Consider the following 14,105-nt stretch of genomic DNA (forward strand, 5'->3'; position numbering starts at 1 on the left):
CTTAAACAAGTTTACAAGAAAAAGGCAAACAACCTCATAAAAAAGTGGTCAAAGGATATGAACAGACACTTCTCAAAAGAAGACATTTATGCGGCCAACAAACATGAAAGAAAGCTCGTCATCACTGGTCATTAGAGAAATGCAAATCAAAACCACAATGAGATACCATCTCACGCCAGTTTAGAATAGCAATCATTAAAAAGTCAGTAAAGAACAGATGCTGGAGAGGATGTGGAGAAATAGGAACATTTTTACACTGTTTGTGGGAGTGAAAATTAGTTCAACCATTGTGGAAGACAGTGTGGCGATTCCTCTAAGATACAGAACTAGAAATACCATTTGACTCAGCAATCCCATTACTGGGTTTATACCCAAAGGACTATAAATCATTCTACTATAAACACACATGCACACGTATGTTTATTGCGGCACTACTCACAACAGCAAAGACTTGGAACCAACCCAAATGCTCATCAATGATAGACTGAATAAAGAAAATGTGGCACATATATACCATGGAATACCATGCAGCCATAAAAAAGAATGAATTCATGTCCTTTGCAGGGATATGGATGAAGCTGGAAATCATCATTTTCAGCAAACTAACACAGAACAGAAAACCAAACACTGCATGTTCTCACTCATAAGTGGGAGCTGAACAATAAGAACATATGGGCACAGGGAGGGGAACATCACACACCAGGGCCTGTCGGCGGGTGGGGGGCAAGGGGAGTGATAGCATTAGGAGAAATACCTAAGTAGATGACAGGTTGATGGGTGCAGCAAACCACCATAGTACATGTATACCTATGTAAAAAACCTGCACATTCTGCACATGTATCCCAGAACTTAAAGTATAATAATAAAAAAAAAAGCTGGCAAATCCAATTCAGCACAATGAAAAGATAATTTATCATGCTCAAATTGGGATTAATCCCATGGATACAAGAATTCAACATATGCAAATCAATACATGCGATATACCAGCAGAATCAAGGACCAAAAACTCATGATCATTTCTATAGATGCAGAAAAGCATTTGGTAAAATTCAAAAATCCTACATGATCAAAACTCTCAACAAATTAGGTACAAAAGAAATGTACCTCAACACAATAAAGGCCATATATGAAAAACCCACAGCTAACTTTCTGCTGAATGAGGACAACTTGAAAGCTTTTCCCCTGAAATACAGAACAAGAAAAAAGTGTCCACTTTTGGTACTCCTATTCAACATAGTACTGGAAGTTTTAGCCAGAACAACTGGGCAAGAGAAGGAATAAAAGGCATCCAAATTGGAAAGGAGGAAGTTAAACTGTCCCTGCTTGAAGGTGCCATGTTATCATACACAGAAAACTCTAAAGACTCTACCAAAATCTTTTAGAACTGATTAACAAATTTAGAAAAGTTGCAGGATATAAAATCAACATACAAATCAGTAGCATTTCCGTGTACTAATTTTTCGCTATAAAAATAAATCAAAAAAATTTCATTCTCAATAGGTAAAAATATAAAATAAAATACAGTACTTAGGAATAAACTTAACTAAGGAGGTTAATGATTTCTGTACTGAAAACTATAAATCATTGATTAAAAACTTGAAGAAAAACACAAATAAATGGAAAGATAGCCTGAGTTCATTTTGGAAGAATAAATAAAAATGTCTATACTCCCCAAAGCAATCTACAGATTTCATGCAATCCCTATCAAAATACCAATGACATTCTTTGCATAAACAGAAAAAAAATTCTATAATTCTTATGACACCACAAAAATAAACACCAAATAGCCACAGCAATTTTGAGTAAAAAGAACAAACCTGAAGACATCATATCACAGGCTTCATAATACACTACTACAAGGCTACAGTAAACAGCATGATACTGGCATAGAAGTAGACATAGAGGCCAATGGAACATAATAGAGATACCAGAATTAAATCTATAAATGTACAGTTAAGTGATTTTCAACAAAGGTGCCAAGATCATACAATGGGGAAAGGACAGCTTCTTCAAGGAATGGTGTTGGGAAATTGGATATTCACATTCAGAAGACTAAAATTAGACCCTTATCTCTCACCATATATAAAATGCAACTTAAAATAGATTACAGACTTGAATGTAAAATCTGAAACTATAAAACAACTAGAAAAAAATAGAAGAAAGCTTTATAACATTGTCTGGGGAGGATTATTTGGATAAGACCTCAAAAACATAGAAAACAAAAGCACAAATATACATATAGGATTACATCAGATTAAAAAGCTTCTACACAGCGAATAAAACAATCCACAAAGTAAAGAGGCAATCTACAGAATAGGAGAACATTTGCAAATTATTTAACTGATAAAATGTTAATATCCAAAACATAAAGTCCTCCAACGACTCAATAGTAACAAAAAAACCACCAAGAACCTGATTTAAAAATGGGCAAAATACCTAAATAAATAGTTCTCAAAAGAAGGCACATAAATGCCTAACAGGTATATATAAAAAAAAGATCAACAATACTGATGTTCTGGGAAATGAAAAACAAAACCACAATGAGATATCACCTCAATGCAGTTAGAATGGCTATAATTAGAAAGACTTAAAATAACAAGTGCTGGAGAGGATGTGGAGAAAAGTGAACCCACACACATTGTTGATGGAAATGTAAATTCGTACAGCCACTTTAAAAAACAGTATGAAGGTTTCTCAAAAAATTAAAAATAGAACTCCCACATGATCCACCAATTCCACTACTGGGTAGATATTCAAAGAAAATGAAATTGGTATGTTGAAGAGCTATCTGCACTCCCATGTTTATGGGAACCATATTCACAATAGTCAAGATATGGAATCAACCTCAGTGTCCACCAGCAGATGAACTGATAAAGAAAATGTGATAATATATACACAATAGAATACTCTTTAGCCATAAAAAGAATAAAATTATTTCATTAGGAACTACATGAATGTGCTACAGAAGACATTATGTTCAGTGAAATAAGCCAGGCACAAAACACAAATACTGAATGATCTCATTAATACACGGAATTTCTAAAAATTGATCTCATAGAAGTAGAGAGTAGAAAAGTGGTTTCCAGAAGGAAAGGAGAGTAGGGGAAAGCAGAGAATAGGAAAAGGTTTGTCAAAGGATACTAAATTACAGTTAGGAGAAATAAATTCAAGAGACCTATTGTACAGTAAAGTGACTATAATTAATGATGATTCGATTCTTAAAAAATGCAAAGAGAATAGATGTTAAGTGCTTTTCTCACTAAAATGGTAACTGGGTGAGCTAATGCAATTGTTAATTAGCTAGACATCATAATCCCACAATGTATATATACTTCAAAATATTATGGGCACACGATAAAAATATACAATGCTATCTGTAAAATTTTAAAAATAAAATAATAATTTCTAAACATTATAAAAAGAAGAAATTTGAAACACAACACCATTTACATTAGCACCCAAAATTAAAATACTTAGGTACAGATCTAACGAAATATGAACAAGACATATATGAGAAAAACTATAAAACGCTAATAAAATCAAGGAAGAAATTAATAAGTGGAGACATATTCCACGTTCATGCATTAAAAGGCCTGATATTGTCAAGATGTTGGTTCTTCCAATTTGATCTATAGATTCAATGTAATCCCACTCAAAATCCCAGCAAGTAACTGTATTTATTAAGAAACTTTTCCTAAAAGCTAAGGGAAGAAACAAAAGACCCAGAACAGCTAGAGCAACAGTGAAAGAGAATAACAAAGTTGGAGGACTTATACTACCTGACTTTGACGCTTATTATAAAGTTACAGTGATGAAGACAGTGTGGTATTGGTAAAAGAATAGACAAACAGATCAACAGGACAGGCTAGAGCCCAGAAATAGTCCCACGTACATATAGTCAACAAAGGTTTGACAAAGAAGCAAAGGCAGTAAAACAGAGCAATAATAGTCTTCAACAAATGGTGCTGAAACAACTGCATATCCACGTGCAAAAAATAGACATAAACCTTAAGTCCTTCACAAAAATTAACTTAAAATGAATCACAGACTTAAATATAAAATGCAAAACTATAAAACCCTAAGATGGCATAGGGGAAAACCTAGATGACGTTGGGTATGGAGATAACTTTTTAGATAAAACACAAAAGCCACAATTCATAAATCATTGAAAAGTCAAACTTTATCTTAAATAAATCTGCTTGTACAATGTCAAGAGGATGAGAAGACGAACCACACACTGGAAGAAAATATTTGACAAAAATACATCTGACAAAGAACTTATCCATTGCTAGGTCCAGTAACTCCCACCTATAATCCTAGCACTTAGGGAGGCTGATGTGGGAGGATTGTTTTAGGCCAGAAGTTCAAGACTAGCTTGGGCAACACAGCAAGATTCCATCACTAAATTAAAAAGAAAAAAAAAAAACTTATTTAAAATATGCAAAGAACCCTTAAGGGCTGGGCATGGTGGCTCATGTCTGCAATCCCAGCACTTTGGGAGGCGGAGGTGGGCAGATCACCTCAGGTCCAGAGTTTGAGACCAGTCTGACCAACATGGAGAAACCCCGTCTCTACTAAAAATACAAAATTAGCCGGGCATGGTGGCACATGTCTGTAATCCCAGCTACCTGGGAGGCTGAGGCAGGAGAATCACTTAAATCTGGGAGGTGGAGGTTGCGGTGGGCCGAGATCATGCCATTGCACTCCAGCCTGGGCAACAAGAGTAAAACTTCGTCTCAAAAAAAAAAAAAAAAAAAAGAAAGAAAGAAAAGAAAAAAGGAACCCTTAAAACTCAACAATAAGAAAACTAACAACATAATTAAAAATGGGCCAAGTACCTCAAGTGACACCTCACCAAAGAAGAAATATAGAGGGCAAATAAGCATATGAGAAGATGCTCCATATCATATGTTGTTAGGGAAATATAAATTAAAATAATAAGTTACCCCTACACACCTATTTGTATGACTGAAATATGAAACACTGACATCACCAGTTTCTGGAGACGATGCAGAGCAATAACGAATTTTTAGGGAAGTGAAAATACTCTGTAAGACGCTATAATGATGGATACAGTTATTATACATTTGTCCAAACTCACAGAATGTACATCACCAAGAGTGAACACTGAGATAAACTATGGACTTTGGGTGATGATGATGCATCAGTGTAGGTTCATTAGTTGTACAAAATGTACCATGGTGGTGTGGGATGTTGATAAAGGGGAGGCTGTGTATGTGTACAGGCAGGAGGCATATGGGAAAGCTCCTTAACTTCCTGTTTTGCTGTGAACCTAAAACTGATGTGAAAAAATAAAGTGTCTTCTGGGTGGGGTGGTGTGTGCCTGTAGTCACAGCTACGCAGGAGGCAGAGTCAGGAAGATTGCTTGAGGCCAGGAGTTTGAGGCTGTAGTACACTATCATGGTACCTGTGAATAAACACTGCAATTCGGCCTGGGCAACAGAGCAAGACTCCATCTCTTAAAAAGAAACTTAAAAATGTTAAAAAGTCTTTAAAAGTCTTTAAAAATCAAAGTCAAATAGGATAGATATGCTATAAGGAAGATACAACAGAGACCATAGGTATATGAGTGTTTACTGAACATGTATATGAAGAAGTCTCTCAACTTTCTCTTTATATTACAACATTCACAATACAATGTTATGGGAAATTCAACATGTCAAGTAAACAAAATGAGGGGTGTAAAGATTTGAGTCATTCAACTACATTCATGCACTCATATTCTTTTCAAATGCACAATTTATTAAGTGACTTTCCATTAGGGCACCATAAATAAATTAAATAGACTATTTACCAAAAGAAAAACAACCTAAACGAGAATTATGTATTTAGAAACTGTAAAATGGCTTTCTAATTTGCTGTGGTATTAGGACAATATAAAAGAGAGACTGTGATGTCACTCCATTGATGAAAGAAATAGCGAGATCAGGAAATAAAAATTGTTTAATAAGAGGAAACTACTTTTCAAAATTGTAGGAGATAGCCTCAGGTATATTTATAGAAGGGGCAAAAACTGGGGCCTGGAGTCGATACTTCTCACACAAATACATTTAAAGAAAAGGTAGGTAATATGTCTAGGGAAATATGAGCTGTCTGAGAAAAACAAACTCCTTAAACAAAGTAAAATGAAACAAGCAAAATGAAAGTATGTTGTCAGGTAAAAAAAATTACTAATTTCTCATACAGCAAAATTTAAAATAAATATATAACCCCCAAATGAGGATTTCATAGTTAACATAAAGGAGAAAAATATAAAGAGAAGCAAGTAGGAATAATAAGTACAAATATAAATATCTAGAAAAAACACTAAAAAATGTTTTAATTAACAGATCTGACATAACTAGTTATTGATTACTCTGATGAATGTAGAAGAATTGTCTCAGAGAAAATCCAGATAAGACTTCAACATAATAGCATCATCAGAATGAAATAAATAAGTATACATATGAGAGTATATATTTGAAGAAACAAGTGTTTTCCTTATGTGAAGCAGGATTATAGTCCCCCCTTAAAAATGTAACATGATAATATTAGGAAAAATCTAAACATAGGCATATTTGTGAAGTTTAATATCAAAGACAGAGAAAATTCTAAAACCTTCCCCAAATAATAAAAAAGGTCTCTTACAAAATCAAAAATATTATATTTTCATCTACTAAAGGGCAACACTGGGATGATTTATTCTATCTTCATTTTTTAAGGTAAGGAAAGCTCAAATTATTTGCTCAAAAAAATTAATAAGAGAGTCATTAAATGTTGAGAGGCTCTGATATTCATCACCACACACATTGGTGCATGCTGCTGCGTGTAACTGGTTATCACTCATCCTTCAGCTAGCATCTATCTAGCTAACTTTATGTGCCATGTGCCAGACAATGCTCTAGGCTCTTGAGATACATCAGGAATAACAACAAAAAAAAAAATTCCCTGCTTATGGGATCCAGAACTAGAAATACCATTTGACCCAGCCATCCCATTACTGGGTATATACCCAAAGGATTATAAATCATGCTGCTATAAAGACACATGCACATGTATGTTTATTGTGGCACTATTCACAATAGCAAAGACTTGGAACCAACCCAAATGTCCATCAGTGACAGGCTGGATTAAGAAAATGTGGCACTTATACACCATGGAATACTATGCAGCCATAAAAAATGATGAGTTCATGTCCTTTGTAGGGACATGGATGAAGCTGGAAACCATCATTCTCAGCAAACTATCACAAGGACAGAAAACCATACACCGCATGTTTTCACTCATAGGTGGGAACTGAACAATGAGATCACTTGGACACAGAAAGGGGAACATCACACTCTGGGGACTGTTGTGGGGTGGGGGGAGGGGGCAGGGATAGCATTAGGAGATATACCTAATGTAAATGACGAATTAATGGGTGCAGCACACCAACATGGCACATGTATACATATGTAACAAACCTGCATGTTGTGAACATGTACCCTAGAACTTAAAGTATAATAATAAAAAAAAAATCCCTGCTTATGAGCAAATTATACTTTAGGATAAGAGTGTATGTGTGCGGGGAAGGGGTGGGGAGAGGGCAGATACTGAAAATAATCATAATAAATAAGTAAATTACATAGCATGATGGAAGGTCATCAGCATCATAGTAAAGAGGAAAAAGAGTGAACTCGGGCAGATCAATAATACTGGTGGGTAACAGTAGAGAGCTCAGGCTGGGCCTTGAGTAAGTAACTTTTGAGCACAGATTGGTAAAACAATAAGAGAGTGAGTCTCATAGATACTTTGGAGAAGAGAGTCTAATAAAAGAAAATTCCTAGCATGCCAACTCTGAAGCAGAACTGTGGAGCATATATTCTAGAACAGCATAGATGTCTGTGTGGTTGGAATGGAGAATGGGAAGATGAGATCAGTGAGCGATAACAGCAAAATATAACTGGAAACTAGACTTAAAAGGGTCCTGGAGCAGCCTTTTTGAGGCCCTTGACTTTCTGTCTAGGACAGAAAAAAATGGATCTTAGAATATTTACTAGGTAAATGTGGGTTGTTTTTCAAAGAGATACACAAATTCACATTTCCATTGCTAATGCATCAGAGTTCGTTTCACTCCATATCCTCATTCAAACATAGTATGTTCACTCATTTAAATATTTGCTGAAAAATAGCAAGTATGGAGTACAACCTAATGGTTTTATTTTAATTTCCATGATTATTATCCATATGCAGTATCATTTGATATGTTTATTGATCATCCATACTTTCTACTCTGTTAACTATCTGTTTAGGCCTTTTGCAGACTTTTTTTTCTGTTGGGTTATTTTCCTTCGTCTTAATGATTCCTAAAGATTGTGTATATAATTTACTTACTGATTCAACTCCACATCCAATTACCCACATGACCTTCCCACTTGAATGGCTTTTAGACATCTCAGATGTACTGTCTTCTGATATTTTCCTATCCCATATCTGTTCCAGGCACATCTTTGCCTACCACTTCTGATCACAATGGTACCCCTTAGTATCTCTGGCCCAAAGCTTTGGGGTCACCCATGAGTGCTGTCTTCTGTACACACGCCACAGCCAGTCTACAATATTTCTGTTGGCTCTACCTCCAAAGACATCCAGAATCCCGGCCGCTTCTCACCATCTTCACCGCTACCTACCTGCTCCGGGCCACTTATTCTTCATGGACTTATGAAATGTTTATGTAATCTTGCTGCTTCTACCCTTGCCCCTCAGCAACCTACTCCCTACAGAGTAGCAAAAATAATATGTGTACTTCTCTGCACAAGACCCTATATTGACTTCCCATCTGCCTTAGAATAAAAGTCTTAACAAAGATTTTCTAGATAGCAGAAAACTGGACAAAAGAAAATACAAATAGTTATTTTTAAACAATGAAACACTGCGTAACAGTTATGTATTTTAAAAATGTCTTAACCATTAGTACTTGCATGAATGAATCTCCCAAGCAAAATGTTAAGTGCAAACAAAGAAAATGCTTTTGATATGATTCTGTCAATATAAAGCTCAAAAGAGACACGCACACATATATTTGAAGATATAGGCATTTATGATAAAAGTGCAAAGATAAACAAATGATTTACAAAACAAAATTAAGAATGTTGTGGCTCTCCAGAGATGGGAGGAGACCACTAGGAGCTCAAATAAATTGTTGATGTATATTCCTTCTATGTGTAGTAATTACAGGTTATTTTATTTTAAATATGTAAATATTAATTAGATGCATTTTATTGTGTACAATATATTTCATAATATGAATTAAAATAATTTTAATTTTAAAAGTGTCAAAAATTTATTCCAAAGCCACAATGAAGATCTCATTTTGATGTTCTACTGAATCACATTGAGTTCACCACTGTCCTCTCACTCCTGATACAGTTACAAACACAGACATCCTTCTAATAAGTAAATAGTCTGTATATTGTGTATGAGAATTGCACCCTATCCCAGAGGTAACCTAAATATGGCGAACACTCAATAAAATATATACAAAATGAGACCAACTCATTGCTGTGAATTTTCTAATCACAGCAGTCCAATGACTATATAAAGAGGTGATCGCTTCCATAATGAATCCTGTATTAGTCCATTCTTACATTACTATAAAAAAAACCTGGACAGTGTAATTTATAAAGAAAAGAAGTTTAATTGTCCTAAGGTTCTATGGGCTGTGCAGGAAGTGTGATTCTGGCATCTTCCAGGCTCCTGGGGAGGCCTCAGGAAGCTTCCAATCAGGGCAGAAATCAAAGGGGGAGCGAGGCATCTCACATGTTGGGAGCAGGAGCAACAGAGAGAGAGCAGGGAGGGGCTATACACTTTTAAACAACCAGATCTCAAGAGAACTCACTCAGTATCACAAGAACAGGCCCAAGAGGATGATGGTAAACTATTCATGAGAAATCTAACCCCATAATCCAATCACCTCCCTCCAGGCACCACCTCCAACACAGGGGATTACAATTTGAAATGAAATTTGGGTGGGGACACAGGTCCAAACAATATCAAATCCATAGATAGCTATCTAAAACAGCAATATAATATTACAAGGGACCAGCATTAACATTAAAATAGAGATCATAAGGCTGACAAAACAGATTCTTTGCAGCAATGAGATACCCAACTCCAACCTGACTCTGGTATCAGATCACATGATAGAGAGCAGGCCTTGAAGGAAATCAAAGTATTTTGTCCCAAAATATATTCTCTTTGACATATTTTGAAATGTCCCTGCAAAGCCCTCTCTTGTAAAAGGAATTTGTATTCTGCAGAGAATCTCCTTCCCTTACCAGGTCTTTTCCAGATTTTTTCAAGATCTGATAAGATACATTTACCATCCATTCTCTCTGAAGCCTGTTACTTAGAGGCTTCACAGACATAACAAGAACTTAGCTTCCGCAACCCCCCTCATCTTAACTCAAGCATTTCTTTATGCTGACTTCAACCCTTCTCAGGCAAAACTTAACTTTTTCAACCCATTGCCAATCAGGAAATCTTTGAATTCACCCAGGACCTGAAAAGCCCTCTCCCACACCCTACCTTCTAGATGTCTCACCTTTCAGGGCCGAACCAGTGTACACTTTACATGTATTGATTTATGTCTGCCTGTAACTTCGTCGCCCTAAAGCGTATAGAAGCAAGCTGTAACCCAGCTACCTTGGGAACCTGTCTCCCTAAAATGTGTAAAAGCGAGCTGTAACCCAGCTACCTGGGCACCTGTCTCCCTAAAATGTGTAAAAGCGAGCTGTAACCCAGCTACCTGGGCACCTGTCTCCCTAAAATGTGTAAAAGCTGTAACCCAGCTACCTGGGCACCTGTCTCCCTAAAATGTGTAAAAGCTGTAACCCAGCTACCTGGGCACCTGTCTCCCTAAAATGTGTAAAAGCTGTAACCCAGCTACCTTGGGAACCTGTCTCTCTAAAATGTGTAAAAGCTGTAACCCAGCTACCTGGGCACCTGTCTCCCTAAAATGTGTAAAAGCGAGCTGTAACCCAGCTACCTTGGGAACCTGTCTCCCTAAAATGTGTAAAAGTGAGCTGTAACCCAGCTACCTGGGCACCTGTCTCCCTAAAATGTGTAAAAGCGAGCTGTAACCCAGCTACCTGGGAACCTGTCTCCCTAAAATGTGTAAAAGCGAGCTGTAACCCAGCTACCTTGGGAACCTGTCTCCCTAAAATGTGTAAAAGCGAGCTGTAACCCAGCTACCTGAGCACGTGTTCTCAGGACCTCCTGAGGCTGTGTCACGGGCCATGGTGATTCACATTTGGCTCAAAATAAACCTCTTCAAATATTTTACAGTTTAGCTTTCTGCATCAACAAAACCAATGGAGTTTGTGTTACTCAAGAATTTTTCTTCTTTAATCAATACTTTTCTCTACACAAGGGCAGAAATTAAAACACTTTAACTGATAAAAAGAATTTCATAGATTAAAATAACTTAAGTCAATTCGATCTATCCTAGGATTTTTATGTTTTTCACTGACTTGACTGAACCTTTTAACAAATTGAAAACTTTTTTGTTAAGAATCTAGCCCAAGTTCTTGAGCTTTATAAATACATAAAACGTATGAGCTAACTTTAAATAACCAAACAGCTACTTTTGAAGAGAGCTGAATATCATGTCTTTCCACACTTTAATTTATTATTAATGGTATTTTTAGTGCAGTGACAATTTTATTATAAATGCTGTGACACAGTCACAATACTAAAAGAAAGATTCCAGTTATGAATCTGGATTGTTTTCCAAATACTGAAATTGGTAGTCAAATGAGGGTACTAGGACTATCCTCGGAATGATCAGTTTATTCCAGTGAATAATAATCATATGCAGATAAACGTCATGGAACATAAGCATAGTTGTTAAATGAGCCCAAAGCTATCAAGGGGGACTCATTTTGCTGTTCTACCTCAAATTAATGGAACACACTATTGTCTTCCTACTCACAAATACAGACACAGTGTGTTTAATAATAAGCAGATAGTCCAGCACTTTGTATGAGAATTGCATCTGGTCCCAGGTGAAACCTTAAACTTTTTGTCAAAATTTGTCTGATTTCACTGTTGCCAAGATGCCTTTGAATGAACTTAGGGCTTCATTACTGTCCAGAATGCCAGGGAGAGCTAAGTTAGAAACCCAAAGGATATTATAACAAGTTCTTCTCCTCCTGGGATCCCAACTGCAGGTGCCAGTGCTTGTCATTTCCTCTATTTAATTAAAACTTTTTAACTGGTATATTGTAGCACTCTAACAAGTCCCCTGGCACACCCAGAGCAGAGGTTTAACTGGCAGGGATCCAAGCTCCAGGAAGTTGCCAAGTAAAGAAAACAAAGCTGCTTTCAAATCCCTCTTCCCCGGTCTTTTGTATTCTGTGAGAGACTATTTACACAACTGCTCAGCCCCTGTGCCTTTCACATAGCCCTATTATAATTTTTAAGAACTCTCATTGGGAGGCCAAGTGATTGTCAAATGAGAGAAACTAGACTACCTCAAGAGAATATCTCTGGGAACTGTATCTGTCAGAATAAAGCAATCACATTTTGAGTTAAAGTTGTTGGGTAATAACCGATGCTTTTTCTTTGTCCCCCCATCACAAAGCTGTCTTGTTGTTGCTGTTTTTCATATATCATCAGAATATTGGAGGGTGGAAGGAGAGGTCAGAGTACTTAACTCTACTTCTTCCTGCCAGCCTATGGTCTGGCAATTGCCCTCCTCCTTTGCCTAAGTTCACAGCTACCATTGTCAGTCAATAAAACCACTCTTTCTTCTTACCCATTCAGATTTCATCTTGTTAATTCTATTATGTGACATTATTGCTTGTTGGATCTCTTAACCTTAATAACAATGTGTAAATAGTTCTTTCACTAAAATCTCTTCTCAACTCCTTTGAGCAGGCCATCTGTTTTCTACCAGCTCCCAATTAATTCTCCAATAGAGACCCTAAGAACCTCACAAAACAACACATCAAAATGGTTCTTGAATTGGTTTGCTTGCCTTTATAACTTTATAATAACTTTAGACTGATAAGCCTAGATTAATTTGGAAGGATACAGAGTTACATTACCAATTGAATATGTGACCATCCAAGTTCTCTTGTGCTACAGGAAAGACATGGATTGGGAGTAGTGTGATCCTGAGAAATGGGTTGCAGACAGTTGTATAAACAAAGACAAGAGTGACAACTTTGAAACTGAAAACACTGAACACTACTTTTGGGTGTAAGAATTTCATACCCCCCATCCTGATTTGAGACAATCAGCAAATCTATACATAAGTCTTTTCAATGGCTTCAACTGGGTAAGTTTGCCAGCATCTTTCACTTCCTCTAAAGCATAGGAGATTGAGATCCAGCTTCGCAGAGAAGGAGAAGTAGAGAACATGCACCGAGGAATATGGCTCATGTACTAAGAGAGCTGTAGGTCTTGACATTTTTCTTGGCAGAAGTCTGAGGAACAACTATGAATGTACATTCTATGGCTTTTAGACAAAAGAGGATGTAATATAAGACTAAATATGGTAATATTCATTACCATGGGTATACCCCTGAAGGATTTATAACTTAATATGTTGGTTTAAGTGTCTGGAAAGAGCATTCATAGTCTTCTATGTTGACTAATTGAAATCTGGACTTAAAGGAGGCCTATAGTAAATGAGTATGAGATGCCAGAACTTCTGTGTCAAAGTGTAGCAAGATGAATACTAAGGCTTAGTGAGATGGGTATTTATTATGGTCACTCTACCCAACTACTTGTTATCTGTACTTATGGGAGGGCCCAAAGGCCACTGTTGTTGTTGTCTTTATTTTAAATCATATTAAATTTTTTTATTTTTAAGCAGAGCACCAGGATCCTAGAAAAGCTTGTGGCTGTCCTCAGTAGTCCACAAATAACAGTGAGGAATTACACATTGATTCCATTGGCCTCTCTGATATCAAACAGTTTTAGACATGTTGAAGGGGCATAAAAATCAGAGATAAGGTAGACATATCCCTGGCAGATGGTGAGCTCAGTTTCTGTGTATTCCAAACTTTCATCAAGTTCTGAGAAGCATGCCTGCTCCACCTGACCCAATCATGACAAAC

Source organism: Pongo abelii, chromosome 1, assembly GCF_028885655.2.
Source record: "Pongo abelii isolate AG06213 chromosome 1, NHGRI_mPonAbe1-v2.0_pri, whole genome shotgun sequence".
NCBI lineage: Eukaryota > Metazoa > Chordata > Mammalia > Primates > Hominidae > Pongo > Pongo abelii.